This window comes from Musca autumnalis, unplaced genomic scaffold, assembly GCF_047663935.1.
Source record: "Musca autumnalis isolate F117 unplaced genomic scaffold, ASM4766393v1 scaffold_4, whole genome shotgun sequence".
In the NCBI taxonomy this organism is placed as follows: domain Eukaryota; kingdom Metazoa; phylum Arthropoda; class Insecta; order Diptera; family Muscidae; genus Musca; species Musca autumnalis.
In genome coordinates, this window is record NW_027411977.1 from 7,398,917 (window position 1) to 7,425,027 (window position 26,111).

Consider the following 26,111-nt stretch of genomic DNA (forward strand, 5'->3'; position numbering starts at 1 on the left):
GTATCCGCTAAATTGGTATTGCTAACCATGGAAACCGTAAAGTTTTGTTTTCGATTTTGCGTGATATCCATTCGATTGTGAAGATTTGTTTGTATTTTAATTGCAAAATAAGCACGCAATAAATCAACGAATATTTAACGTGTGTAGGTATGTAAATGAGAAAAAGGATTTTTAGTTTGATGGAATTTTGATTTATTGAAATAAATTGCTAATTTGTTAACCAAATATATTTTTCATAAAATTCTGCGTCCATTTAACTGATAGTAAATATCACTATTAACCGAAAATAACCAACAAAATTTGATTTTGTATTAAATCATGAGACATGATAACGTATTTTTCAAAAAAAAAAAAAACAGAAAAACCGTTAAAAAAGAATCAGTCGGCTTTACTGACACCTAAGTATCCTCAGCCTATAACTGTACAAAAAGTCCTAAGAACTACATTACCGAACAGATCTCTACACCAATATCTTGAACTATTATAAGGGATGTACCCGAAGGTATTGTTCGATACAGACCTTCTTGTACCTTTGCCCGATCCCCGGCATATCCTCATATTGTAAAAATAATAATTCCTTTTAATTAATTTCTCGTTGTCGAGCTTAATGACCGATGATTTTTGCAAGTGAAAAAGGAAAACCGAAGATTCGAAACCACACACCCACCACTATGTGACATGTTTCGCCTTTGGTAGAAGCTCATCAGACATATCGCCTGTGGAGTGGCTTCGCTGTCATCAAACTTTTTCGCTTTCAAACGCAATTTGTTTTTACAAAGATGGATATTTGTCCATTCATTGTATGGCTTCCATGACAAACGCTTAACGCAGCCTTTGGATGTTATGAGTTTGGCTCTGAACGCAAGTTCATGTATGGTTAGGATGGTCGTAGAGAAAATCTGATTAGACAGAAACTCGTTTTATCACAAAATAAAACGAATTAGGCCTAGAAATTTTTGCATATCTTGCATATTTTTAAATATTTGCATAAAATGAGCATTTGCAAAACCATATGTGGGGATTTGTGGCCTGAATATCCACCGAAATGGCTGAAATTTGGTATTAAGTCTTCATTGAAACTTTACAACTGAAATTTGTTTGCATAGGTCCACGTCTTCATATAGCTCCCATTGAACTGTACCTCCCCATTTCCGATATTTTAAAGCTTCAATATAACACTGAGCCATATTTTGTATTACGTCTTCGTTAGGGGTATTAAACTTTCCACTTGAAATTTATACAGCCCCCATAGAACGGTACCTCCCGATTTTCGGTATTTTGAAGGCTGTGTCCTCAATATCCCACCAAAATGACTGAAATTTGGTATGCAGTCTTATTTTGTATTTAGTCTTCGTTGGAGGTATAAAACTTTCAACCTGAAATTTGTTGGTATAGGTCCACGTCTTCATATAGCCCCCATAGAACGGTACCTCCCGATTTTCGGTATTTTGACGGTTGTGGCCTCAATGTTTCACCGAAATGACTGAAATTTGGCATTAAGTCTTCGTTGGGGGTATGCAACTTTACAACTGAAATTTGTTTGCATAGGTCTACTTCTTCATATAGCTCCCATTGAACAGTATCTCCCCCACTTCCGATATTTTGAAGGTTGTGGCTTCAATATAACACTGAAATGGCTGAATTTTTGTATTACGTCTTCGTTGGGGGTATTAAACTTTCCACTTGAAATTTATCGTTATTTATCTTCATACAGCCCCCATAGAACGGTACCTTCCGATTTTCGGTATTTTGAAGGCTATGGCTGAACGTAAAAGGCTGTGTCAAAACTTTCGACCTGAAATTTGTTGGTATAGGTCCACATCTTCATATAGCCCACATAAAACGGTACCTCCCGATTGCCGGTATTTTGAAGGTTGTGGCCTCTTTATAACAGCGAAATGGATGAAATTTGGTATTTAGTCTTCGCTGGGGGCACAAAACTTTCCAACTGAAATTTGTCGGTATAGGTCCACGTCTTCATATAGCCCCCATAGAACGGTACCTCCCGATTGCCCGTATTTTGAAGGTTGTGGCCTCAATATCCCTCCGATATGGCTGAAATTTGGTATTAAGTCTTCCTTGGGGATATGAAACTTTCCACCTGAAATTTGTCGGTGTCCATATAGCCACTATGGTTATACATTTCTCTATTTTATTGACATGTCTGAAGAGAAATTTAAACAGAACATGTAAAAAAGTATCAGTCGGCTTTGCCGACAGAGATATACCCTCAGCCTGTGTGAATTGAAACGTCCATCTATTGACAATATAGAATCTACGGTTTTTATAGCCTTTTTTGAAATTTGCTGAAAAGAAATATATTTGGTTTGAAGCTCAAATGGGTTGCGGAGCATATACTTGAAGGAATGGACCGAAATAGTCCATTTTGGAAGTGCATCTTATTTTAGGATTCATTCCTTTTGATAGATTTTGTGCCCACCAGTCATTTCAATTGGTCACCGATGGGCCACGATGTGAGGAAGCATGGACTTGCCCACGAAAAACATAAAATCGCTTACACAGGATCGCAAAGAATAGCATCGGTATAATTTTCCAAAGGTTCTTCGAACAGATCCTAAACTGCGCTTAAACAAAAATGTTGAACTTTTGTGGGGCAGGTACCCTAAGGAGAAGACCGATTTCTGAAGTAAAACTACATTTAGACAAAATATTACTAGATCAACGGTAGCTTCGTTCAGCAGATATAGCGCGTACTATTTTAGTGAAATTTTTTAACATTTGTAGGTGGTGGAGGTACCGCAAGGTGCACAACGGCAGTAGCCAGGAATCGCTACACATTGTGCCATAGGGCATTTTTACAACTTTCTGACTATTTTCTCATGAAGTATGGACTTGCCCCTGATAAAATTTGTACCTTCGTAATGGGGGCAAAACGATCAAAACGATCCGAGAGTAGGTCCTAAACTGAACTTTTCCGAAATTTTGTGTGGGAGGTACCCGAAGGAGTGGACCGTTAGAGCCCATATTGGAACCTCATCTATCCCTAGTAGAAATTTCACGATGTACAAAGTATGGACCAAATCGGTTGCTCCCTTCAACCAACCCGCACCAGCCAGACAGACAGATAGACGGACGGACATTGCTAAAACGACTCCAAATTGCCTGAAACGGATTTCGTCCAAACCTACTTGGTGTTTAAACCCGTTATTTCGATAAGGCACATTTTGTCCGTATGAAAGTGCATATACCCCTCGTTAGCATAAATGCTGAGGGTATAAAAAGTGTACACAAAAACAATTTCGTACCTTTTAATGAAATATTTGTTGCACAAGAAAATTTATGCATTTTGCATATGTCATATGTTTTGCAATTAATCAGAAGCCAAAAATATGCCCAGTACAAGAATTTGACATGAATCGGAACAAAAATAGGGGTTGCATAAAATTCTGCTGTCTAATCATGCGATTCTTGTTTTATTTGTTTCTTCTTTCTCATTCTTCTTTGTATTTTGATAGTTGAGTTGTACACCACAATTTGAGCAGTGTTTTTGATCGTAATTTGTGTTTTATTTTCATATTTGTTATGGTTTTGGGTATGGTTATGATATTCCTTATGTTGCGTAGGTACATGTATTGTGTTTGTCAATACTCATAATATTATTCATGACTTTTATACCAAAGTTATGTGGAAAATGTATATGAGAATTATATACGATCAAATCAAAAATTCCAGTAACAGGTTTTCTGGGCTTACAATAGTTTTTGTAAAAAAATCTAGTTTATGATATTTCCTACCATCGGTATTGTTAATGATTTTTACAATATTGAGGAATTTCGCAAGTTGTTTTTGTTTTTTATTTTTGGAGCAAAATATGGCATTTTTAGATTTGCAATTGCAATGCTTGAACAAAACAAATAATTGTTGGAACAAAAATAGATATTGTTGTTCCAACAAAAGCGAAAAATATTTTTCTCTGCGTGTGCTCCCAAGAGCAGTAACTGTAATTTTCAAAATTCCATAAATGTCATGGAATAAGTTTTTTGTATCATAAAACCAACCTTAAACTGATTTTGCTGAAAGGTCCGTTGCCCACTTTTCCAAAGTGCAAACACTGTGCCTCTAGTTACGTATGTATCAATTTCGCAGATTGTTTTGTTTTGTCTGACAACAACAAGGAGCCAATGCGGATAAATATCAAGATTTCAAGCATGACCATACTGATATTAAATAGCACAAGTATAAGGTTTATCTTTCTTTTACAGCACAAAATTCTATAGAGCAGCTGTAAACTATTTACAATTTTTTGCCTTGTACTCAAGCAGTAGCAGCTACTTAGATTTCATGAACTAAATTTCAGGCGATGTTAAGAGGCTTTTTTATTTAACACAAAAAATATGAAACAAAGCGTTTTTTTGCTGTTTTTCCAATTTTACACCTTGGTCCAGACATCGTCCAGAAGAATAGCATAACTCTGGAGCATGCTTGTGTATACAGTTCTATACAGCGTCTAATTAAATCCAACACCATGTATGGTGAACGGAATATGAGCGGCGGCCCCTACTGTCGGCAAATTGTCTGGGAGTCAGTCAAATACAATTGTTTGTATGTACGTACGTATTTATTTATGGATGGCTATATGTATGTGGTGTTTGGTTGTGTTTTGTCTTAATTTTGTTTTGGTTTCTATTTCTTTACAGTATAACTTGGCTAGGAATGCACATTGGTGTCGGCGGCTTTCACAATACTTAGCAGAGTAGTTTGTCGGCTGCTCGAATAGGTCTTTCAGGTGCTCCACGGTATTGCATGTGGTGCGAGTTTTTCAGTTTTTCTATTGTTTTGGATACTTGGCCCATTCATTGTGAGCTTGTATTTTATTGTAATTTTCTTTCATTTATTTATTTGTTGTATTATTTTCTGGCTAATAAAAAATATTACGAAAATGAAAAACATTTCAAATATTTGGCCAATTTTATTTACCAACTCATGTGCATGTAATTGAAAGGTAATATAGCGCCATTGTTCCACTTCATCGTCATCCACTCCTCATAATGATGAGGAGAATTGGCTAAACAATGTGGGAGAGTGTAAAATAATTTAATTATTTTTAATTGGAATTGAACAATTTTGGTGTAATTATTGCAATAAATTTTTATAGGAAAATTAAGCCATTTCAAAATATTAATTTAGTATAAGCTTTAACTGAGCTTGTAATACATATAACTGAATAATAACTGAAATCATTTGGAGTATGTACATAAATGGGGCAGTTTTCTTGATAGGCAACATGCATTTTATTTAAGGTGGAGGGGGTTTGGAGATTTTCTCACAGAATGTTGCCCTAATGAAAAATTTAAATATTTGTACCCTTTGGACGTAATTTAAAATATTTACCTAACAATTTGTCTTTCTTGACGTTGGGCCATCATTATGGTGACAATAACCCTATTAGTAATCTGATATTTTGTTGTATTTAAACTTAATACTAAACGGGCTAATGCCAAGCGAAGAGTATTATTTTCTTTTTTTCGTAATGGAAACAAATACGGAGAAGCATTTAGCCAATACTGTTTGATTTGCTTGACAGTAGTAAAACGTCCCCTGTAACACACCACCACCAAAGGTCAGTCCGCTTGTGTGGTTTTTGCTCCATCAATCGAATCGATATTACATGGGTGGGTTATGTCTAAATGTAATAATGTGTTCAACGAACTCTCATAAACCAACCAACAATTTGTTTTTGACAATTTTTTATTTATTTTTTTAAATGTCATTAAAACTTTTATGCATGAAGAGCATCTTAATTTAAGGTTTGATATTGCCATAAATAAAGTTTTATAGAAAAAAACAAAATTGGAAAAACTAAACATTTTCTTGGCATTATAGCAACCGTAAATGGTATTAAGTAATTAATTGAAATCATTCCAAAAAAAATTGTTTGAAGGCAATTTCACTTGGCAGGGCAAAAAGTTAACCCTTTAATGGCGAAAGAGTTTACTTTATTAAATGTTTCTTGGGGAAATTTGACACTCTTAACATCAGTTTACCCAGCTGAAATGTGTTTTCATGTTTAAAAACGTTTAATGGGCATAACAGCACTGAGCTTCAGATGGTAAAATTTAATTTAACTTTGTTAAATTGAATATTATAAACCGGTGAAACAATTCAGTTATTTGTGTTGAATAACTTAAGCAAATATTATTCTTCAATTGAGCTGAAATGAATGTTTAAGAATTTCCAAAGTAAATAATTAAATTTTATAATTGAAGTTTTGTTCCTCTCCGCATACAAAATATTAACCAGTGTGATATGTGAACTATCAATGCTAATGACCAACGAACTAATCTGGCCATACTACTGCGTTTTTATACCCTACACCACTATGTGGAAAGGGTATTATAAGTTTGTTTTGGTAAAAATGCACGTAACACCGCGAAATACTCGTCGGAGACCCCCAATGTGGTATACCAATCTTCATATCTCGGCGAGATAAAGCGATTTTGAGATGTGTGTCCGTCCGTCCGTCTGTCCATTATAAATTGTAATCAAACTCCAGGCCGCAATTATGGACCGATGGATATTTTAATTGGTGATGATCGTGAAATATTTAGCGGTTGAAATGGACCAAAAACATAATTTTTATCCGATTTTGTATCTGCTCTGTAGGTCGCAATAATAGTCCGATCGCCTCGAAATTTTAAATATGGTAAAAGAATATGACGAAGAAGAAGCTTGCAATTTGAGATGGTGATCAGATAATATTTAGATGGTTAAATGGACCACAACTTTTGTGTGAAAATTGTGAAAATTTTGAATATACAGCTTTTATCTTTATTCCTGGAAGAGACATTCAGGGCATGTAAGCTATACTTGGAAGAGGAACGCTTGACCATTCTATTGATGCCAATTGTGTCGGTGTACATGATAAGATAACAGAGTTACAGCCTAAAATACCCTCTTATTTCTTTGTAGTGTAATCATAAACACGCTAGAGGACGCAATTATAGCTCAATAATCACGAAATTTTGCACGAGGTAAGACTTTAGTCGAAGTAGATGCTTACAATTTTGGATGATGCTCTGATAATATTTAGCGGGTAAAATGGACCAATACATTTGTATGAAAAATACAAAAAAAAAATTTGGTCTATATTTTATTTCCTGAAGGACATACCGACAAAATAAACTACATATGGAAATAAATCTACTGATCTCCCTCCTGATGCAAATTGCAATAACGTGTCTGCTAGCGAACGGGCCTACTACTTAATATATAATGGGTTTTGTGTAGAGATCCACATTTGCCCATTCACAGTTTTTGCATTAATGCAAATTACATGGTGCCCTAACGTTTTAACTGTCCAATTGGATTTTTATACATACATTGCAGCATAGGTCGCTTTGCCACCTTTTCAAAACGATTCCCCAGCCAGGCAAAATCAAATATTCAACGGTGGAAAATAACCTTCAGTAAGTTTTGCGACATATCTGAGTATTTCAGCCATGTAAAACTTCTCTACAAGTGGTGTCTTAAGCGGGGTACACACGATCAGTTTTGACTGTCGATTTTTCGGAATTATCGATAACTGTCCAACCGTCCAGCAACCACAAAATATTTTGTGTTTGCCTGATGACTGACAAAAGTGAACGGCCACACTGGCAAGCAACCGATTATTTGAGCAAAACTGACAGTCAAAACTGATCGTGTGTACCCCGCTTTAGGACAGGCGGTTCTGACTCGGAGATAAGCTGTAGGTCTGTGGGTCATTGAGCGAATATGAATCGGGGTACACTCACTCATTGATATGAGAGATGTCTCCCTTGACCCTTCTAGGATGTTTGTGAAATAATTATTATATTATTATTTAAGCTTGGTGTGATACGGTACCAGAATCCACAAAGTTACTTCTTACAATAAGATTATTTGTTCCATAAATAAATTTTGATATGTGGAAAGCTAATTCCCGGGAGTAAAGGTGTAGGGTATCACGTGGTCGGCCCCGTCCGACTATAGTCTTTTCTTACTTGTTCCACCTGACAAATGTATCAACTATAACTGAATTGCTCACAATTTTGAAAATAAATATTGGACAAAACAAAAAAACATTATATTTTTGAAAATTATGAGAAATTTAGTTATAGTTTTTTTGTGGGGTTTTAAGACTTAAACCGCTATAACTTAGCCATTTGTTAACCGATTTAAAAACATAATAACTTGTTCGAAAGATATTATTCACCCCTATCAATAGAAATCCGTTGTGAAAAAAAGATATGCCCGTTTAAATTTGAAAATGTTAGAAACCCAGATTTTCACTACTTTCATCCATATAAAAAAATTAAACGAGGTAACCCAAACGAACTAAAGGTATTTTCGTTGTCCATGGGTCCCATCGCGATAGAATTTTGCATCAGAACGCTTGAATATTTTTCTGGTAAAATTTTGTAGCACAGTGCCATTTATCGACATTTTCCGAAAAGTTTGCACATTCTTAAGGCCAAAACTGCCTGAATGAACGTTCCAATGCTTTTGCGATGTATTAAAGAGTTCTTAATTATTGTGTTGGCTACAGTTTTGTTTTTGGGTTGGATCGAAAATCCCAATGGTTTGGCCGTTATATGCTAAAATATCCAAAAAACGTGAATAAAAGACTTAAAGTCAAAATCGGGAGGCTCGATTTTCACGGTAGACCTATGGTCTAGTGGACTTTTTTGCTCAGTTCAATCCCAGGAATCAGAAACGCGAAGGACCCATTAAGGTTTTTTTTCTTCCACACAAATCGCACCGGCCTAATAACCAGCCTTAATAAATTAATAACATGTTTCTTGGAGGGGTACGAAATGGCAAAACATTTAAATATGGGATTAGTAGGTCGACTTGTAATGATTTTTTGTTGGGTGTATACACTTTGATACATTTTACAGCTTCAAGTATTCATATACAAATGCCTCAGGATCATATGCAGGATATTCTGGTTAATCCTCATAAGTAACATAAAACTGTGGAAGCTAACGAACCAGGAACCCATACAAAAGCAGATTAAACGTAGGAAACTGAAATATTGGCCACACCTTAAGAAAAAATGTCCATAGCGTAACCAAAATGGCACTTGAATTGAATCCCCAAGAATCTCGAAATCGAGACCGACCAAGAAACACCTGGCAACGAACAATAACCTAAGATGGCGATGCTTTGTGAAAGCCCCGTGGAACAGGAGAAAAAAATACACTTTGATGAAAAAAAACAAGTAAAAAAGTGTCAGTCGGCTTTGCCGACAGTTATATACCCTCAGCCAATGTGAAGCGAAACTTTTACCTCCGGACGGATCGAATGTATTTATGGTCTCTTCAGAATTGTGTGGCCCTTTTTAGACATTTGAACTTGCCGACAAGAATGTGGAATAGGAATTAACTACACTAACACACAAATGTTGAACTTTTGTAGGGCAGGTACCCTTAGGGAGGACCGATATCGGCCATTTTAGAAGTTAAACTAAATTTTGACAAAATATTAGGAGATCCAAAGTTTGGACCAAATTGGTTGCCCCATTCAAGTGATATCGTCCTAGCATTTTAGTGACATTTTTAAATATTGGGGAGAAGTACCGGAAGTTGTGGACCGGTATTGCCCCATGAAACTAAGTTTGGATATAATATGACGAAGACCAAATGTTGGACCAAATCGGTTGATCCGTTTGAGAGTTATCTTGAGCTCCAACCACTACACACGGTGTCCTAGGGGCTTTTTTACGCCTTTCGGGCTGTTTTCCCAAGAAATATGGACTTGCCCTTGAAAACACTTTTACCGTTTTAATGGAGGTAGCGAATACAAATCACTTCAACAAAAATCAAAGTGATTCGAGAGCAGGTCTTAAAGTGAACTTATCCGAAATTTTGTGTGAGAGGTACCAGAAGGAGTAGACAAATATAGTCCATATTCGTACCTGATCTATATCTGGTAGATATATTAGGATGTGTAAAGTATGGATTACATCGGTCACTCCCTTCAAGAGATATCGCGCGAAAATTTTTCCGAACATTTTTGATGTTTTGTGGGAGAGGTACCTGAAGGAGTGAAGCGATATAGCCCATCTTCGAATTTAAACCATGTTTTTATAAAATATTACGAAGGCCAAATTTTGGACCGAATCGACAGATCCGTTCGAGAGTTATCTTGCGCTCCAACCACTACACAAGGTGTCATAGGGGCTTTTTGCACCTTTCCGGCCATTTTCTCAGGAAGTATGGACTTGCCCCTAATGAAATATGTACCGTCATATGGGGGGAAGTGAATACAAGTTGTTGCAACAAAAATCAAAGCAATTCGATAGAAGGTCCTAAACCGAACTTATCCGAAATTTTGTGTGGGAGGTACCCGAAGGAGTGGGCCGATTAAGTCCATATTGGAACCTCATCTAAGTCTGGTACACATTTCAGGATGTGCAAAGTATGGACCAAATCGGTTACTCCCTTCAAAAGTTATCGTGTGCACAAATTTTCCGAACATTTTCGAACTTTTGTGGGGGAGGTACCGGAAGGAGGGGACCGATATAGCTCATCTTCGAACTTAAACTAAGTTTGGACAAAATATTACGAAAGCCAAAATTTGAACCGAATCGGTTCATCCTTTCGAGAGTTATCGTGCGCACCAGCCAGCCAGACATTGCTAAATCAACTCCAAATTGTCTGAAACACATTTCGTCCAAACATACTTGAGGTCTAAAACCATTATTTCGATGAGGCACATTTTGCCCGCATGAAAGTGTATATGAAGAAAAGACAAAATTTTTTAGTTTTCCATAAAAAAAAATTAAAAATTTTTTTTTAAGCTACATGAAAGATTTTTGGTACATAGATTGGGGAAAAAAATTCCATTCTTAAATCTGTTCGTGATACTAATTTTGGTTGTTGCGCGCAAAAGTTATGGCGGTTTCAATTCTGATAAAAAGAAAAAAATCTTTAAAAGACTCTAATCATTATATTGAGAAACTCTCTTAATTAGGGGCTCCCTACATACTATATGTTTACTGAGGTCCCATAACTTTAGTGAAAAAGTTGTGCATTTTCGCGGAAATTAGGAAAGAATTCCAAACAATTGGTAGTTTGCAACTTGTTTTAATAAAATTCAACCTGCTTATGCCTCTGAAAAATATATAAAAAATATGTACGTAATCTATACATCGCGAAGATTCAAATGAAACCAAAACTATACAAATCCGTTTAGTGGTTTTCATATTATAGCGAAAACAAAAAAATATATTGAGGAAATTTATAAAATTTTTGTAAGAGAAAATATTTATTGAAATTTATTTTGTGAGTTAGTTGAACAAAATGTAAGAAAAATAGGTCGGAGTTTTTCTTCTATTTTAGTTAAATTTCACGCAATAAATCACATTTTTTATTCTAATCACTTCTCGAAAACACGCTAACATCTAGCAGAAGATATGGGTATCTTTCAAATAAATGTTGGGTTCCTTTAATTGGGGTATAATCTTGATAAAAAATTGTATCGGGTAATGTTCATTTTGAAATGCGTGTAAATCGCGAAATCCTCAAAATCACTTGATGCGCATGCGGTTTACCAATACAGCGAATTCTTCTCTTTTAATTTGTACACATTTGCCAGGATTTACTTTGGCCGCTAAGATGTAGCATCGTCTGCAGTTTAGTGTGCAACAAACTGTATAACGCTTATATTTTGCACAAAGTGCATACTCTTTTTATGCGCATCCGATTTCACTATCAACCGTGAAAAAATACATCGATCTAAACATATTTCAATAAAATGCATCAAGAACCGTGGATGTAGCATCACACAGTATTTTTTGGATAAATCGGATACAGCTCCCACGCCACTAAAGTTTTCAAACCGCTGTTTTCGCACAAACGCGAGTGATGATTCACTTTCTTCATTGACATGGAAACGATCCACATAAAACGCGAATTAGTCAGCGATATTTTGAAAAACATTTTTCGCAAATTTTTCAATTTTTGCAGTAGCCATTTCCGCCGTTCTAGTAGATGGATTTTTATGATCTGTGATTCATATGATCCGGATCGTCGAAAAACTAAAATATCGCGGGGTACCAGCACACTCAAAACGATATTGTAAATACTGTACCCAAAAAATAGGTTTTTTAGAAAAAATATCACACTAAATTTTGGCCTTTGGCAGTAGATTACTCTGCTGCTGTGTGGGCTACATGCTCAATATACATATCAGATTATGCGAAATAATTGGTTTTTCGAAATATCCGAATGCGCGTCCCAGTTACATAAAAAATACAAAAAACACCTGAAATCCGGCTTCAAAATGTCAGCATCCATAAAAGGTGGATGCAGTGGAAATTTTGGAAAGTGATACATTAGAAGTGTAATCTTCATTTTGTATTCTCCTACTTTTACTTTGGACATATGTCCGTCATTTGAATGGTTTAATCAGAAATCGAATAGCAATGTAAAAAACCTGTTTAGCTTCAACGTGTTTTTACCTATGTTTTTTCCTTTACGCGGTCGTAACTACCACGTAAATTAATTTTTTTTGCTAAATTTTTGAGCTTTGTACAAAAACATCTAAAATAATCCAGCAATAGTCATAGTTACTGGTAAACTACTATAGTTCGCGTATTATAATAGTGCAAACCTTGGCTTCATGGAAACTAAAAAATTTTGACTTTTCCTCATATACCCTTTCTAGCCTAAAGGCTGAGGGTATAATGATCATCAAAATATTTGAAAATTTGGAGACGAGTTAGTCCTATCCCTCAGTCTTTCGAACCGATTTGGTTCTAGTAATATTTTGTCCAAACTTAGATCAAGTTCGAAAATGGACGATATCGGCCAACTCCATCAGCTACATCCCTCATTAAAGTTCAGAATCCTTTAGACAAGTGCAGTTTTAGGAAATTGTTTGTCTTAGCAGCCTCTATAACAAAGGTATTTTTTTTATACCTGACATAATTGGCCAACCCATTCGGCACATACAAAAACACCTGATAAGCACGATTACTTACGAATTGATTATCCGATTTAACCGAAAATTTGAACATAGAAATATTTCTTCACACTTACAGTATCGGCCAAAACTAAAGCACCCCCTCAGTAAATTTTTTTGAAATGATAATTTTTTTATGAAAACTAAATTATAAATTTATTTTTTATTTTTCTTTTTATTTATTTATATCTTTATAATTGAAAAATACAAAAATAAGGAGATCAGAATTTAATGAACAAAAGTTAAAATTCAAAAAACATTTTAGGTCGCAAATATAAGCGGACAAAACTAAAGCACCCCCCCATTTGAGGTACAGCAAAAACTATTGAAATCAATATTTCGTTGCTTATCTTCTATTCTGGATGACACAATCACGTCTTTTAGGCATAAAGGATACTAAATTATTAATTACTGCAGGCGAAATAATTGATTTTCGGAAAATTTAGCTTAAATCTTCAAAATACTGAAAATCGGAAGGTACCGTTATATGGAGGCTATACCCAAACGTGGACCCAGGTCCACGATTTTTGGTGGATATGTTTTGTGACCACTAAGAACCCTAAGTACCAAATTACAGCTAATTTAGTAGGAAAATGTGGCTTAAATATCCGAAATACCGAAGATCGGGAGGTACCGCTATAAGGAGGCTATACCAAAACATTAGCCGATATTGTTCATATTCATCCAAAAATGATGCTACAGCATCCTTTAGTCAAATACAATACGCTAACGTTTACAAATTAGCAAAAGAACGAATTGCAGAAGAACGATAGACGCCGGCCTATTCAGTCGACGACCAGCAAAAAAAAACTTTCATATCGACTAAAAATGAAGGAGCCAGACTTGCATTCGCCAAGAACCATTTGAACTGTTTTCCGATGAATCTATGTTTAATTTAAAGCATTCAGATGTTAAAAGGCTTGGGTAAACGTTAAATCCTAAATATTGCAAATACGCTGTAAAACATGGAGGCGGAAGGTTTTTTGGTGGTCGTCGACTGAATAAGCCGGCGTCTACCGTTCTTTTGCAATTCGTTCTTTTGCTAAGTTTTAAACCTAAGGGATTTAGTATTTGACCAGAGAATGCTGTAGCATCGTTTTTGGATGAATGTGAACAATATCGGCTAATGTTTTGGTATAGCCCCCTTATAGCGGTACCTTCCGATCTTCGGTATTTCGGATATTTAAGCCACATTTTCCTACTAAATTAGCTGTAATTTGGTACTTAGGGTTCTTAGTGGTCACAAAACATATCCACCAAAAATCGTGGACCTGCGTCCACGTATGGGTATAGCCTCCATATAACGGTACCTTCCAATTTTCAGTATTTTGAGGATTTAAGCTAAATTTTCCGAAAATCAATTATTTCGCCTTTAGTAATTAATAATTTAGTATCCTTTATGCCTAAAAGATGTGATTGTGTCATCCAGAATGGAGGATAAGCAACGAAATATTGATTTCAATAGTTTTTGGTGTACCTCAAATGGGGGGGGGTGCTTTAGTTTTGTCCGCTTATATTTGCGACCTAAAATGTTTTTTGAATTTTAACATTTGTTTATTAAACTCTGATCTCCTTATTTTTGTATTTTTTTAATTATAAAGATATAAATAAATAAAAAGAAAAATAAAAAATAAATTTATAATTTAGTTTTCATAAAAAAATTATCATTTCAAAAAAAATTACTGAGGGGGTGCTTTAGTTTTGGCCGATACTGTATATGAAGGTCTATGTCGGACAACTCCAACTCAAAACTTTTGTTTAAGTACAGTTTGAGATTTGTAATGGTCCAAAAGTTGAAAAAATCCTACGGTGACCAACCTTTGCGCATCTTCTTTTCCTTTCAAATTTAAATCAAAATTGATAAAATCGGACAACTCCTTTTGGTACCTTCCTCGCTTAGGTGCAATCTAAGGGATATTCGAGGATTATTTTGAAATGTTTATCGACAGGAGATCAAAACTGCCTGAGATATGGGTTCCGAAATGTTTAAAACTTAGGGCCACTCCTTTATACAACTCTCACCCTAAATGTTCTAAAAACCCTGCCCAATGATTTTGCCATATAAGAAAGATTATGTGTTTTGTTTGTTTTGTCTCCCTTGTCCCGTATGGGATGTTGTGGAACAATGTTTTTGTTGTTTTTTTTTGTTTTGTTGGTGTAGACTCTGCTGATTTTGTCTGTCAGTGGAAATAGGTCGGTCCACTGTTTATTATGTTCTACCCATAAACGCTTAAAAATGTTCAATATAAAATTCAACTTCGAAAAATGTGGGCGACACTTTCTGGTAATTAATTGTTCATGAATGTAATGAAATCGTACGTTATATTAAATTCTGTGCTTTTTTTTCATTCATTACATGGGAGACGGGAACGTATATGAGGAATTAGCCCGGGATCAACGATTTGAAATATATAAAAGAGATCGTTACCAGTACCAATATGGGTCCTTGTCTCCAAAAAGGATTTAAGGAACATCAACATTGATTAAAGAAATATTAGAAATGATTATTATTAATATTTTTGCATTTTTAAGAGGCCCCTCCACCAAAACCCACTCCCACCGCTAGGGTTAATATTTTTTAAAGAATATAAGCTTTTTGGTAATTGTGGTATGTATTTAGAATTGATACGTCACACTATGACTTTTGGTATTTAGCTTTTGCTTGTTTTACGCCAGCCGGTAGTGGTAATGAAGCGTAAAGTTCTTTAGCCTTACGGGACCCATGATTGAAGAGACAGTTGTTTTTTTAAACCTCAACTTTGTGTGACTCCACAAATAGTTAGGTACTTTTGTTGTAGTTTATTTTATAGCTTCTTTTCTTTAGTTTGCCATTCGATCAGGCAGTTTAGTTTGGATGAGTGAAGTTTTACTGTTACACACCTCGGTTAGTCACTCCATCATCATGCACATTCAGTCAGTCGCCGCTGTTGGTCAACAAATCAAATAAATAAAAAATAATAAAAACTTCCAATGAAAGCAGGAAATAAAATAATAAAAAAGTTTTTTAAACAATTTTTGAAGCATTAATTGGCTTTTTAAGGCATGATTGAGTATTAAACACAGTCAGGTTTTCCAAAACCGTCAATGGGTTTGTCACACACTCACATGTAGCATACATACCTCTAATAGACCATAAAGTTAATCCTATAAATAATTTTATAAAAAATAGAAAAAAATAAGGCAAAGCCAATCAGTCTGTCATATTTTAGTTTTGGCTTGAAATTACATAGTCGATTCTCTCTCTCCATTTCATTGACAGATAATAAGGCATGTTTTTGGGGACAGTAAACATGACACTTGCATCGTTTGTATGACAGTATGCTGGGGTTTTAATTTACAACAACATAATTTCGAACAGAAAAAAAAAACAGACAATTGATTTAATGACTTTATTGCAGATAGGAAATTTATAGCACAAAACCACATGTGGCACACATGAGAGACAACATTTTCTAAACGTTTATTCTAAACTGGTCTTGCGCTTACCTGTTTCGCTTGGTATAAATGTATAATTAGAGTTTTGGATGATTTGTCTATTAAGATAGAATTATTTACCCTGAAACGAGAATTGGACAAAAATTATTAATATTAATTACGAGATATAAAAATAATATATCATCAAGTTTTACAAAAAATGGAATCGACTTTGCCGACAGCTAAATACTCTCAGCCTTTATCTGTGACAATAACAGGAGTGGTGAACTAAAATATGTAGGAACAAGGACCTCAAGTCCTTCACTAAATCTAAGATCACTCTCTTCACTAAATGGACTGCGGATTAAATGGCATTCATGGTCGAAAGTACAGAATTCCGATCACTAAAAACCACAAGATTTAGGGGTCACTTTTGGCAGCATGTTCACGTCGTCCGCGCATATCACAGCTATTTTCGACAGTCTGAGATGTAGGAACAAGGTCCTCAAGTCCCTACCCGCAGCACTTGGCGTCCATACAAAGAAACCTTGTTAACCACAGTCTGTGGTCAACTATGTGGGGGCCAGTGTGGTCCGGTAATATAAGTGCAACTCAAATATTCAAACCTGTCAGAATACCGCCTGAGAACTACAAAAGGGTGCCTCCTCATGTCTTCAGTGGACCAACAGAGGAGACAAATATTCTTCTAGTATAGAAACACAATGGCATGCACTCGTTGCAGTACTTGATCGGTTGTTACCATCAGAGCCATCCCAATATGGTGGATAGGACTCACCACCTAGGTATGTCCGGAGGGATCTTCATGATCTAGAAAGGAAGGTCCAACGTTACAAGAGAGAACCCCTAAATCAACAAGCCTATTCACACAGATAGAGTCGCAGATGTCATAAACAACTATCGGGTGAATGCGGACCTCGAAAACATTTCCATCTATCGCAGCAGAGGAGCGTCAGCTTCCACAACAAACCAGAGTAGTTAAGGCTCAACTACGTGCGGGGTGGTCCAGCATACGGTACAAGCCCACACGCACTCTTGAGCTTTTCAACTACTCTGTGCAGCCAACTAACTCCAGAAGCGTTGTGGTCACAATTAATCGACGAAGCCAAATTCATAGAATTGGAGACAGACTCAAAGCCAGATTAAACAGAGAAATGAACTAACAAACACATCATATGCTGTTACAACAACAACTCTTTTAAATAGTTATCGTGCCCACCAGCTAGTTGAACACCGTAGAATTTTTTAGTCCTTTTAGACCATTTTGTCAGTAAGCAAGAAGATAAGGAAAAACATTATATCGCAGTTAACAGGACCACATGGAATACCTTCAGTAAAACAATCAAGAAGATCCTCGAACAGCTCTTAAACTGCACTTGATCAACATTTGAACTTTTGTGAGCGAAGTACCCGAAGTTTTTCTTCGAAATTAACCTTGAAATAACCTTCAAATAAAAGTTTCATTAGTCCTTTTAGTTCCAAAAATTAGAAATTTTTTGGGCTTTTGGTCCACTTAGGATGTATGGACTTGCCCCCCGAAAAAATCAGTAAAACAATCAAGAAGATCCTCGAACAGCTCTTAAACTGCACTTGATCAAACATTTTGAACTTTTGTGAGCGAAGTACCCGAAGTTTTTGTTCGAAATTAACCTTGAAATAAATGTTACAATGTGCCAAGTTTCATTAGTCATTTTAGTTCCAACAGTCAGGATTTTTTAGAGCTTTTGGTCCACTAAGGATGTATGGACTTGCCCCCGAAAAAAAATTACCGCCCCTACTACGAGGCAAAAGTTAAAAATGATCGGAAATAATTTCCTAAATTGACAAATTTTGTGTGGAAGGTACCCACAATTTGATAAAGTTCGAAGAAAGACCATATCTTCGGGTGGAAAAAATGTAGCAAAAGTGCACTTTAAAGACATATCTTGCACATATTTTTTATCTGAAAGAATAATTACAAAATTCAATGTTTGGACCAAGTCGTTTAATCCTTGCAAGAGTTATCGAGCACTCCAACCGGCCAGAATAACGGACAGGGCTACATTGATTCCAAATTTCTGAAACTAATTTTGTCTAAACATATATGGAGGCCAACCATTATTTCTATGAGCAAATTTGTATCGTATCAAAGTGTATATAGCCTCGTTAGGCTAAAGGCAAAGGGTATGAAAAGGTGTCAACTTTATCTAAGATTTGCAAACATATTACGATATGGTCAATATGGACCACCGCAGAACCTAGTTCGAAAGTTTTTGTGCGCACCAGCTATCACACGAGGTGACCGTAAAGGGATTTTTACATATTCGGGACATTTCCTCAAAAAGAACAGACTTGAGTCTGAAAAAATTGCAAAAACAAAAAAAGTAAAAAAGTATCAGTCGTCTTTGCCGACAGAGATATACCCTCAGCCTGTGAGGATTGAAATACTTTTTTCCCAAAAAAAAAAAAAAAAAAACTTATGTATTTAGGGGGGTTTTCAAAATGTTGGGCGTATGAACCAACAAAAGTATGGATAGGTTTAAAGTTCAAAAATTTGCGGGGATAACGATAGATAGGGATTTTTTTATCACACTAGCCTACGAAAAACATAATATCGCTGTAAACAGGGCCACTAGGAAAACCTTAGGTACAAATGCCCAAAGGATCATCGAACAGACCCTTAACCACACAAAAATGTTGAACATTTGTGTGGGTGATACCACAAGGATTGGACAGATAGGGCCCAAATTTGAACATAAACTAAGTTTCGACAATATTTAGAGATCCAAAGTTTGGACCAAATCGGTTGCTACGTCTATGAGAAATCCCGCGTACCATTTTAGCGAATATTTTCGAACTTTTGTGGGGGAAGTACCGGAAGGAGTGGACCTATAAGCACCACGTTCATAATATGTATTATAAATTCCAAAGTGTGGACGAACGCAGTATTCGGTTCGAACTCTCCATCCACTACATATGGTGCGATAGAGTTTTTTTACAATTTTCGGGCTGTTATCTCAAGAAGTATGGACTTGCCCCTGAAAAACTTTTACTGTCGTAATTGAGGCTGCGAATCCAAGTTGATTCAACAAAAATCAAAGTGATTCGAGAGCAGGTCTTAAAGTGAATTTATCAAAAATTTTGTGTGGGAGGTACCCGAAGGAGTGGGCAAATATAGTCCATATTCAAACCAGATCTATATCTGGTGTATATATTAGGATGTGTAAAGTATGGACCAAATCGGTTACTCCCCTCAAGAGTTATCGTGCGTGCGCACAATTTTTCGGAACATTTTTGAGCTTTTGTGGGGGAGGTACCTGAAGGAGTGGGCCAATATGGCTTATTTTCGAACTTAAACTAAATTCGAACTTAAACAAAATATTATGAATGCCACATTTTAGACCGAATCGGCAGATCCGTTCGAGATTTATCTTGCACTCCACCCACTACACACGGTGTCATAGGTGTTTTTTGTACCTTTCAGACTATTTTCTCAGGAAGTATTGCCTTGCCCCTGATGAAACTTATATCGTCGTATGGGGGCAATGAATACAAGGTTCTACAACAAAAATCAAACGATTCGAAAACAGGTCCTAAAATGAACTTTTCTGAAATTTTGTGTGGGAGGTAGCCGAAGGAGTGGACCGATTGAGTCCATATTAGAACCTCATCTAAATCTGGTAGATATTTCACGATGTGCAAAGTATTGATCACTTCGGTTACTTTCTTTAAGAGTTATCGTTCGCACAAATTTTCCGAACATTTCCGAACTTTTGTGTAGGAGGTACCTGAAGGTACCGATATGGCCCATCTTCGAACTTAAACTAAGTTTGCACAAAATATTACGATGGCCAAATTTTTGACCAAATCGGTTCATCCGTTCGAGAGTTATCGTGCGCTCCAGCCGGACAGACGGACGGACATGGCTAAATCAACTCCAAATTGTCTGAAACACATTTCGTCCAAACATACTTGGGGTCTAAAACCATTATTTCCATGAGACACATTTTGCCCGTATGGAAGCGTATATACCCTCGTTACCATAAATGCTGAGGGTATAATTAAGCGAGGGAGTGTACCGACATGGCCAATCTTCGAACTTGATCTAAGTTTGGAAAAAATATTACAAATGCCAAATTTTGCATACCAGCCAGACAGACAAATGGACGTACAGGGCTAAATCGAATCCAAATTGTATGGTAACGACTTCATCCAAACATACATACTTGGATCGAAAACTATTTGATCGTATCGTTAGGCTACATACTGAGGGTATACAAAAATAATTTATGTATTTCCACAATACTTATTTTTAGACTCTTTTTAAGTACCAAATATTTCCTTTAAAATCTTCAAAGTTTCATTCTTTCAATTAAATTTTTCACAAAGTCTGCATCAAACCCTTTCTTCATAACCCCCAGGCATTCATTTAAGGTGATTTGCTATTTTCCAAGTCACTAAAATATTTACGCAAAATCATTTCACATTTAAGTTAAAATGTTCCCGAGGGAGGAATGTAGAAAAAAAATTAGTGCTAAATATATGTTAAAAAGGTGCAAAAGGCATTAGCCTTAAATGCTTTAACACTTTTTTGTTAGATTTAGCAACAGATAGAAATTTGTCCTTAATTTGTGTAATTACATACAACAAAACAAGTGATAGAAGAAGAAGAAGAATGAATGAAACCATATAAAACACAAAGACTAATTGCATGCCTATATGGTGCGTGTGTGGAGAAGAAATCTTTTGTTTTTTTGTGGCACAATCTGCGACCACATTTAGTTTCCACAGCCCCGATGATGTACCATGAGCTGCTAAAGCTCTTTGAGGGCTGTGAGAAAAAAATGTATCTAGAAAATGTTTGTTCCCAAATTGTTATGTTCATATGCCAATTCGAATGATATAAATCACTATTGTTTACAATCTCTAAATAGACATAACGGTTAAGTAATTGAAATTCAATCATTTGAGGGATATATGATATTGCGAGGTATTGATGTCCCAATCAACCACTAGACAACCAGTAATGCATGCAAAAACATTTAGGTGGGGATAAGTGTGAGTAACCCTATAGCTATTTAACTGTCTTCTATCTTTAACGGTACACTGAAAACATACTCATTTCAACTTATTTTACCTTGAACAAATTTCACTACAATAATTCAAAATCCATGTAAAAAATTTCAAACACACAATTTTAATTGGTAACTATGGAATTTTTCCACAGTGTATTGGTTGCATGCATTTCTCTGCACAAATGTAAGTTAATGGGCAACCATAGTTAATGTTGCGAATGAAATTGTAAAGATTACACACATTACATATTTGCTTCCCCATTTATTTTTCCCATTTTTTTCGTCTTATTGTCGTCATTATCATCCATAACACCATGAACGGATATCGAATATCCAACAAAACTCCAATGTACTTGGGTTTTTTTCTTTCTATCTCTTCGAAGAGAGAGATGATCCTTCTTCATTTTGCATTACACAGACCATTGCCTTAATTGCTGGAGAAATTAAACCACAAATGCCGTTGATGAGAGTTGAGGCAGTTTAAGGCGTAAAACATATATTTTTGTCTATATGTCTGGAGTATGGTCGTATGTATAGATGGATGGTTGGTTGGTTGCTTTATTAATCACCCTATTGAAAATTATCTCGAGCTATAAACATAATACCGGCATATAACCGCATTATAGTTTCTTTTACAATACGTTTCTTCTTGCCTTTTCTTAGAGTGGCAAAAAAAAACAGTGAAGTGTGAATCATAATGTGAGTTGTAAATTGGTCGATTTGTTTTTTTGTAAAGTGTTGGAAAAGATTGCGGGGAAAAAATGTGTGGATTTTTTAATTGTAGAAATAATGTATGTGGTTTTGAAATAAAACTACATAAAACGACTTATGTAAATGTTGAGTTATTGGTACCACTCCGTTTGACCCTTGGAATGCTGTGAAAACTATAAAATTTATGAAAAACTCAGGAATTCGAATATTTAGTGAAGCTCACGAGCATATATTATCCATAAGAACAACTTCAAAGCGCTCTAGGATCTCAAAATAATTAGTCCCACTGTATTTCCTGGGGTTTCATAAAATACCAGCCCAAAAAACTCAAAGAAATCTGCAAGGGTCCGCCTTAACGAGCTATACGCGAAGTCTGACCTTAAAGAACGTCAATAAAGCACAAATACGTTTCTATTTTGTCTAAAATATATCATAGACAACCAGAGACATTCGATAAAGCAATAAAATGTAAAATTTGTATTGCTTATTCCATAAATTTTACGATAATCTTAATATTTCATTGGGTGTATGTACACTTTTTCCCTATTATTTTTTTTAATTTTTATAGAATTTACCGTTATTCGTATTATGGAATATATTTTTGTTGTATGTAATATTGTTTATTAGGGATATGAAATAGATCTATGTACTTGGATTTTCATAAAAATGCTTCCTTACCCTTAAAACTCGAGATTTATAGGGTGTATGTAGACTTTTTTGATTGACTGTACATGACGAGTATGCACCATTTCCCAAGATAAATACGGTGACCAACATGACTCTATTTTCTCGATATATACTATTTTTAGGGTGCAATATTTGTTCACTAATTTCCACTGGGTGTACTCTATGCCGAGGTGACGTAGGGGATGGAAGATACCAAGGAACGGTCCTGACCGGTTTTAACATGGTAAGGCCCAGGATTTATCTTGGTCCCTCTTTCATGTCAAGTGGACACTGACCTCCCCGTGGTGTCACCTGGGGAACTGCCTTTAACACCCGTTAAAGTTAGTGAGCTAACATGTGCCGCGCGTTCACCCATAAGAACGTTAAAAACTTGGGTTTGGGCATCGGGCTAGTAACCCTCCCCTAGAAAAAAAAGCCTACTATGAAAAAACGAAAGAAAAGAAAAACAAATCTCTCAAAAGTTGACGAACCCCGCAAACGTTTTAAGGACCATGATTTGCGAATCTGAACCTGGAATATTCGCACTCTTTATAGAGAAGGTGCAGTTTACGCATTGACAGATGTACTTGAAAAGTACAAGGCTGATATTACTGCCATACAGGAAATACGATGGATTGGGAAAGGCGTCACAACAACACCTAAAGGTGACGCACTGTATTATAGCTGCCATGACGTAAAGCATGAGTTTGGTTGCGGATTCATAGTTAGTCGGAGAATACACCTTTGGTATCCAGCTTCACCCCAGTGAATGAAAGACTTGCTACAATTCGAATAAAAGCTAAATTCTTCAACATCAGCTTTATTTGCGCTCATGCTCCCACTGAAGAATCGGACGAACAGACCAAAGATATATTTTACGAGCGCTTAGAAGAAACATATGACCGTTGCCCTGCCCATGACATTAAATCATTCTAGGCGATTTTAATGCCAAAGTTGGAAAGGAGAATATCTTTGGCCCAACAGTCGGGAAATTCAGTCTCCACAGTGAAACATCTGACAATGGTATGAGGCTGATAGACTTTGCAGCTGCAAAAAACATGGTAGTTAGCAGTACCAGATTTAATCTTCTCGATATTCATAAGGACACCTGGCTGTCTCCAGATCAAAGAACAAGTAATCAAATTGATCATGTTGTGATAGATGGAAGGCATTCATCCAGCGTGTTGGATGTACGATCGTTCCTAGGCGCAAACATTGATTCGGACCACTACCTTGTTGCAGCAAAGGTACGTACCCGTCTAAACGTTGCAAATAAAACACGAACAGACACAACGAGGAAGTTGGACATCGATAGGCTGCAAACACAACAGATAGCCACAACATATTCCACTCAACTAGCACAATTGCTTAAAAGCACAAGCACTCCTTGTCCCGATAACATAACAACACAATGGCAAAATATTGCCAAGTCCATGCAAACAGCCGCAAAATCCATACTTGGATTCCAGAGACCCCCAGAAAGGAATTCATGGTATGACCAGGAGTGTCGTGCTGCTACCGAAGATAAAAACGCGGCATATAGAGCTACTTTACAATCAGTAGCATGGTAGATGGCTTTGGTACAGGCACATCCTCCTGTAGAGACCAGCAAGGTAATCTGGTAACAGATACAGATAGCGTGCTCAGGATATGGAAGGAACATTTCTCCAATCTGCTGGTATCCAATAGTAGCGAAGACGATGATACCACAGATCCAATCCCAGAAGATGGTATAGAATGTATACCACCCGGCCAAGATGAGGTAAAAACAGCAATCAACCGGCTGAAGAATAATAAAGCAGCAGGAGCCGATGGCTTACCAGCCGAGCTGTTTAAAACCGGAGGCGACGCGCTGATAAGGTGTATGCATCAGCTAGCACTATCTGGTAGGAAGAACGCGTACCCGACGATTGGAACCTGCGCATCCTGTGTCCCGTCCACAAGAAAGGAGATAAGACTGTATGCTCCAACTATAGGGGCATAAGTCTTCTCCCTATTGCCTATAAGATAGTGTCAGGGATATTGTGCGAACGACTAAAGCCAATGGTCAACGAAATAATTGGACCATACCAATGTGGCTTTAGACCTGGTAAGTCCACCATTGACCAGATATTTACCCTGCGGCAAATCCTAGAGAAGACCCAAGAGATGCAGATCGACACATTTCACCTTTTTGTCGATTATAAAGCAGCATTCGACAGTCCCCTCCGATCAAAGGTATTCCATGCAATGTCTGAATTTGGTATCCCCGCAAAGCTCATCCGGCTTTGTAAGATGACTTTAACTGATACTAGGTCCTCAGTTAAAATTGGAAAGAACCTCTCCGAAGAATTTTGTACCGAAAGAGGTTTCAGACAAGGAGACAGCCTTTCGTGTGACCTATTCAACATTTTGCTGGAAAAGGTAATACGAGATGCAAATGTCAAAAGAAATGGCACAATTTACACCAATAGCCACATGTTACTTGCCTATGCTGATGACATAGACATCATGGGACGATCAGTAAAGGAAGTAACTGATACCTTTAGGAAGGTCGAAGCAGAATCTGCGAAAGTGGGTCTGGCGGTAAACGGCGAAAATACCAAATTGATGGTGTCGACGCGCAAAGCGTCCATAGAACTTGGACCAACTGTGGAAGTTGGTACCTACAATTTTGAGGTAGTTAAAGACTTCGTCTACCTCGACACTGCCATAAACACAACAAACAACATCAGTTGTGAAATAAGAAGAAGAATTGTATTGGCCAACAGATGCTAAGTAAGCAATTTAAAAACAAAGCCACATCTCGTCAAACAAAAATAACACTATACAAAACGCTGATACTACCCGTGCTAATGTATGGCTCCGAAGGGTACTTGCGCAAGCAGATAAGGCAGTGCTTGGTGTGTTTGAGAGGAAAATTCTTCGAAAGATCTACGGGCCGATTTGCGTTGACGGTGAATATCGACGTCGTATGAACCACGAGCTATATAAGCTATACAAAGACATGAATATAGTTAAACGTATCGAGATGCAACGATTGCGTTGGCTAGCCCACTAAAGCCCGCTAAAAAGGCGTATGAGTACATGCCACATGGCGGCGCACGCAGAATCGACGGGCCTAAGCTTCGATGGAGCAAACAAGTGGATGAAGAAATGGAAAGGCGCGGAATTCCAAAAAGTCAAGCGAAAAACAGAGAGGAATGGAGATCTTTTCTTAGTTCGGTCTATGGAACAAATGTTCTGTAATGGGCCAACTAAGTAAGTAAGTACTCTATGCCGACAATTTTTGGCTATTAATGGCTTTAAAATGCACACCAT

General features: G+C 36.6%; 1 protein-coding gene across 2 annotated transcripts in view; it reads right to left on the reverse strand.

Annotated features, from left to right (window-relative positions):
- The window catches only part of corn (microtubule-binding protein cornetto), a 100,255-nt gene that overhangs the window by 55,185 nt on the left and 18,959 nt on the right, over window positions 1-26,111 (reverse strand). Inside the window, exon 1 of one of the 2 annotated variants that reach the window (XM_073981330.1) lies at window positions 16,435-16,504. The exons of the other annotated variant lie outside the window; for it this stretch is intronic. The gene's annotated coding sequence lies outside the window, so the exon portion shown is untranslated. Of the gene's footprint in view, window positions 1-16,434; window positions 16,505-26,111 lie in introns of those variants that run through there. 2 annotated transcript variants of the gene reach the window in all.